The sequence below is a fragment of the Bidens hawaiensis genome, unplaced genomic scaffold (genome assembly GCF_021521415.1).
Source record: "Bidens hawaiensis isolate Kalapana, Puna unplaced genomic scaffold, B.hawaiensis_p1.1 tig00064641_1, whole genome shotgun sequence".
Classification (NCBI taxonomy): Eukaryota; Viridiplantae; Streptophyta; class Magnoliopsida; order Asterales; family Asteraceae; genus Bidens; species Bidens hawaiensis.
In genome coordinates this window covers 14,984-21,217 of record NW_027501527.1, presented here as the reverse complement: position 1 = coordinate 21,217, position 6,234 = coordinate 14,984, and positions in this window count along the sequence as shown.

Genomic DNA, 6,234 nt, shown 5'->3' with positions numbered 1-6,234 from the left:
ATTGATTGATTGATTGATTGTATTTGTTTTTTATCTTTTTAGGCTTTTAGCGACCGATTAGTAAATTATGCCTCCTAAACAACTATCCGGTGCTCAAAAACGTAAAAAGAGAAAACGAGATGATGCAATGAAAAAGTTGCAAGCCGGTGCTATGCATAAGTTTATACATAAACCGCCTATTGAAGAGCCTATTGAAGATCCTACTGAGGAGCCTATCGAGGAGCAAGAACATGTAAAGAAACAACCTTTTGAAGAGCAAGAACATGCGGAATCATAACTTAAAGAGTCGGACGAGTGAGAGCATGTCAAGACTAATATAAATGAAGAGCATGTTAAGCCTAATCTTGTTGATATATTTGATCCAAGAAGGTGGGAAGGACTTAATTCTGACGAGATTAAACTTTTGGTTGAGAATGGTTCTAAAGAGATAATAATATAGTATCTGGTCCGTATGATAACAATAAAAGACGATTTACATCGACTCTATACAAGAACGTTATCAAATTTGGAGAAGTGTGATCGCCCATGGATAGTTTATTCAAAAGAAGTAGACAAGGTATTTTGTTTTTGTTGTAAAATATTTAGAAGCGGGCTTCCTAAAGGTACATTGGATGGAGAAGGTTATTCAGATTGGCACATGCTCATGGTAGTCTCAAAAAAAATGAAGCATCTTTTGATCATCTCACAAATATGAACAAGTGGTTTGATATGCGTAAGAGATTAAAGTTGAATGAAACAATTGATAAAGTTCAATATGAGCAATTCAAGAAAGAAAGAGACTATTGGGTGCAAGTCCTTCTTAGAATCGTTGCACTAGTCAAGTTTGTTGCTAAAAATAATTTAGCATTTCGTGGAAAAAAAGAGAAGTTGTATCAAAAAGGTAACGATAAATTGTTTTTTCGTTTTACTTCAACCAAATTCTAACTACTTGTCACACCCCATCTAGGGCCTAGGAGTGGGACCCATAAGTTGGTATCGTGTTTGTAAATAAATCAGAGTTGCGTTAGTTTGCGGAAGTCTTATAAAACTTTAAGGATCAAAAGTGTAACTTAGATATATATTCAAAAGACGGAAATTATAAAATACCCGTTTGAGTTTACAAAACGTTATATGTTTATAATTACAAACCACCATGTTAAGTTTACAAAAGAAATCCGAGACATCGGATTTATATACATAGCACTTCGACACTCCAAGCGCTAAACTTGTTCACCTGCAAAATGTGATAAAATACGTCAGCAACGAATGCTGGTGAACACGCTGACGCAAAAATATTATCTTTTACTTTATTACCCCTCGAGACTACGCCTGCCTCGGCCCAACGTGGCTTAGGGATAACAAAGTCAAATATCACATTATAAATATGAGCCTCTACACTAGGTCACCACAGCAAACACCGCAACGTTCGACTTAGTTAAGTACCCGTAAATATACACAACGGTCGTACTCCCTGCAGGAGAGCGTCCTATGACCAAGGGTGCTGCGATCATGCCCATTCATCGCATAGTACCACCTATGTAAGGATCCAGACATACGTATACCACAGCCTGAGGGCTAGGTTTATACCCTTATTCATAACGGTTTTAGAAACACATAGTTCCTTGTAAATTATTTCAAATAACATGTTTGACTCATTTTAAAGTAAGTAAAAGTTAAGGGACGTATTCACCTTGTCTCTTTAGGATCGGTTTCACTCACCGTCCAAGGGTCTTTCCCTTTATTTATCTCGCACCTATAGTACGAGAATAAATATTTGTTAGTCGGATACACGATCCGGCTTAAGACCTTTAGTCTTATATCTCAATCCTCGATTGAACCTTTAGTTCAATTCTTATTTACTTGAAAACCTTTAGTTTAAAAGTAAATTATAAACCTTTAGTTTATATTAACAACCCGACGTTTCTTCTTCTCCAGGAAACGTAATCATTATCTTTTATTATTTAAGAATACTCATTATTCATTAAATAATATTTTTATAACAAAGAATATTTACATATATACTTACACACATATATACGTATTCAATAATATTCATAATCATACTTTCATTCGTTTCTTTGTTATGTTTTCTTTTCTTTTATCGAGGTATCGAGTATAACCTCGACTTAGGGCTTAAGCCAAATTATATTGAATTCATTATTACGCCTAAACTTAATGGCTTATTGAAACTCTAGGGACACGAGCAGCACTCTAACGCCGCTTTACTTTGCTCGACACGCTAATCGAGGAACGCCAAATCTTCAATACTCGTCGACACGCCTTACGAGATTCATTGCCATTATAACAACACAATTTTGATTGAGTGTGGGTGGAGGGTGGTATAGACTTCGAGGAAACGTTGGTACACAATTGAAGGTTCGGGGCACGCTTAACGAGGTATTATGGCACGTTTATCGAGGTAAGGCTAGAGAGAGAGTAGTGAGAGGTGAGAGCAGATTTTTGGATGTGAAAATATGAACACCCCATGACTGCTATTTATAGGCAAATTCGGTAGCCCATCGCGTACCGCGCCCAGTTCATTGGGAACCCCGTCGCGTACCGCGACGTAGGGTTGATGACGCAGAGGGTAGGTCTGCCACGTGTCGACACGTGGCAGCACATAGTGCCACCGTGTGCCACGTGGCACACGTGTCACATTGTGTCAGACTCCCCATCGCGTACCGCGATGGGAGTTTCTTCTGACCTATCGCGTACCGCGATGGGTCAGGGAAATCAGATTTTACATTTTAGACCCTCAACTTTGGAATTTGGCAATTTTAGACCCTAGACTTTGGAAAGTTGATACTTTGAACTCGAAATTTTCACGTTGTTACATCCTCCCCACCTTGAAACAAATCTCGTCCTCGAGATTTCTTTTACAAGAATAGTTGGGGGTATTTCTTTTTCATTTCCGATTCGAGTTCCCAAGTATATTCGGGCCCTCTACGCGAGTCCCATTTAACTTTCACAATTTTCAAAGTTCTTTTGTTTAACTTCTTTGTTTTAGAATCTTCAATTTGTAATGGACGTTCTACAAATTTTAAGTTCTCATTTATTTCAACGTCTTTTAATGGGATAGCCAACGATTCATCGGTCAAACACTTACGCAGATTCAAAACATGGAATACATCGTGTATCCCTTGCATTTCCTCAGGCAGTCGCAACCGGTATGCAACAGTGCCGATTTGTTCGAGTACCTCAAAAGGTCCGACGAATCGAGGACTCAATTTTCCTTTCTTACCGAAGCGAACAACGCCTTTCCAAGGCGAGACTTTCAATAACACTTTGTCACCGACATTGAATTCTAACGGCTTACGACGGACATCAGCGTAACTCTTTTGGCGATCACGTGCCGTCTTAAGTCGTTCTCGGATTTGGATAACCTTGTAGGTAGTTTCTTGGACTATCTCGGGTCCAGATAACTGACTGTCTCCAGTTTCAGACCAACACACGGGCGTTCTACACTTTCTTCCATACAACGCCTCAAATGGTGCGGTTTGAATACTTGCGTGATAGCTATTATTGTACGAGAATTCCATTAGGGGCAAGTGTCATCCCAACTTCCACCTAGATCGATCACACAAGCACGGAGCATATCTTCCAACGTTTAAATCGTCATTTCGCTTTGCCCATCGGTTTGTGGATGATAAGCAGTGCTAAGGTTCAACTTTGTACCGAGAGCTTGTTGGAAGTTTTTCCAGAAATGAGACGTAAAACGACTGTCTCGATCAGATATTTTAGACAGCGGTACTCCAAGCAAAGCGACGATGGTGTTTACATAGATACGCGCTAATCTATCCATATAATACGACTCATTGATGGGTATGAAGTGTGCGGATTTTGTTAAGCGATCCACAATCACCCAAATAGCATTATGTTGTTGAGTCGTCTTCGGGAGTTTTGTAATGAAATCCATAGTAATTAACTCCCACTTCCAAACGGGAAGTTCGGGTTGCTGAAGCAATCCCGAAGGCTTTTGATGTTCAGCCTTGATTTTCAAACATGTCAAACATTTCGCCACAAGCGAAGTGACATCCCTTTTCATCCCATTCCACCAATAGTTCACCTTTAGGTTGTGGTACATTTTATCACTTCCGGGATGCATCATGTATTTCGACTTGTGAGTTTCGTTCAAGATTTTCTCACGCAAACCTCCAACAATTGGTATCCAAATCCTATTGCCGAGTCTAAGGATACCGTCATCACCTTTGACTAACGAGTCAATGGTGCCATTGCGTTTTTCATCGGAGATTTGGTTTTCTTTTATTGCTTGAGTTTGCGCGGATTTAATTTGCTCAAAGAGATCAATTTAAAGTTCTAGGCACAAAGCTCGAACCCTTTTGGGTTTTTCATGCTCTATATGACTTAAGGCATCGGCCACAACGTTGGCCTTGCCTTCATGATACACAATCTCACAATCATAGTCGTTAAGAGTCTCCATCCATCGCCGTTGGTGCATGTTGAGCTCTTTTTGATCAAAGTTGTGTTTCAAGCTTTTATGATCAGTATACACAGTAAATCGTACTCCATAGAGATAGTACCTCCAAATCTTAAGTGCAAAGATTATGGCGCCTAACTCTAGATCGTGAGTCGTGTAATTCTTTTCGTGTACTTTCAGTTGACGAGAGGCGTAAGCAATTACCTTCTTGCGTTGCATTAGTACGCATCCCAAACCGGAGTGGGACGCGTCACTAAAGACTACAAAATCCTCAGTACCTTCTGGCAAAGCCAAGATAGGTGCTTGGGTGAGTTTTTGTTTGAGTACATCGAACGCCGATTGTTGCTTAGTTCCCCATTCATACTTGATGTTCTTTCGAGTTAGAGAAGTTAAGGGAACGGCGATACGAGAAAAGTTTTCGATGAACCTACGGTAGTAGCCAGCCAAACCCAAGAAACTTCGGATCTCGGTTGGCGACTTCGGGACCTCCCACTTAGAGATAGCTTTAATCTTTGCGGGGACCACTTGAATACCGTTTACGTTAATGATATGACCAAGAAATTGCACCTCGTGCAACAAGAACTCGCATTTCGAGAACTTGGCGTACATCTTCTCGGTTCTTAGAATTTCAAGCAAAGTACGAAGGTGGATTTCATGATCTGCCTTTGACTTTGAATAAATAAGTATGTCGTCGATGAATACGATAACGAATTTATCCAAGTAAGGCTTGCAAATACGGTTCATCATATCCATGAATGCGGCCGGAGCATTAGTAAGTCCAAACGGCATAACCGTAAACTCATAATGTCGATACCTTGTTTGGAAAGCAGTCTTTGGAATGTCTTCGGATTGGACTTTAAGTTGGTGATAGCCGGAACGAAGATCGATTTTTGAAAAAAAGCTAGCACCTTGAAGTTGATCAAAAAGATCATCAATACGAGGGAAGGGATATCGATTTTTGATTGTGACTTTGTTTAACACACGATAGTCGATACACATCCTCATGGAACCATCCTTCTTCTTGACGAATAGAATTGTGCTCCCCAAGGTGACGAACTTGGTCGAATGAAACCTTTCTCCAAAAGCTCGTCGAGTTGTTTCTTTAACCCCTTCATCTCGGTTGGCGCTAAGCGATACGGAGCTTTTGCGATCGGAGCAGTACCAGGAATCAGATCGATTCTAAATTCTACCTCGCGATCGGGAGGAATACCAGGGAGTTCATCAGGAAAGACGTCAGAAAATTCGGAAACGATAGGAACGTCCTTGATTTCTTTTGGCTTAGACTCTTCAGTGACGTAGGCCATGAATGCGAGGCATCCTTGATTTAAACATTTGTTAGCCCTAATCATGGAGATTATGCTAACTTGGCCAGCGTCTTTGTCCCCTTCAATTCGAATCGTTCGTTTATCGGGGGCTTGAAGTTCAACAATTTTGCTATTGCAGATGATACGGGCATGGTTATCGGATAACCAATCCATACCAAGTACAATATCAAAACCAGCCAGATTCATGGGTAATAAACAAATAGGTAACAAATAACCGGCTAGAAAGATTTTTCCGTTTTCAAGGGCTTCGGAGATCTTAACGATTTCACCGCTAGCAGTCTCGACGCTTAGAGTTTTATCTAATTTTGTTAATGGTTCGTTTAATAGACTACAGAAACTATAATCTATAAAACTCAAGTTGGCACCCGAATCAAATAAAACTCTAGCATAGGTGTCGTTGACTAGAAACGTATCGGTTATGGTTTCTGACACGTCAGCGGCCCTTTTTACGTCGAGTACAAAGAATTGAGCGTTTCCCTTTTTGTCCTTGCC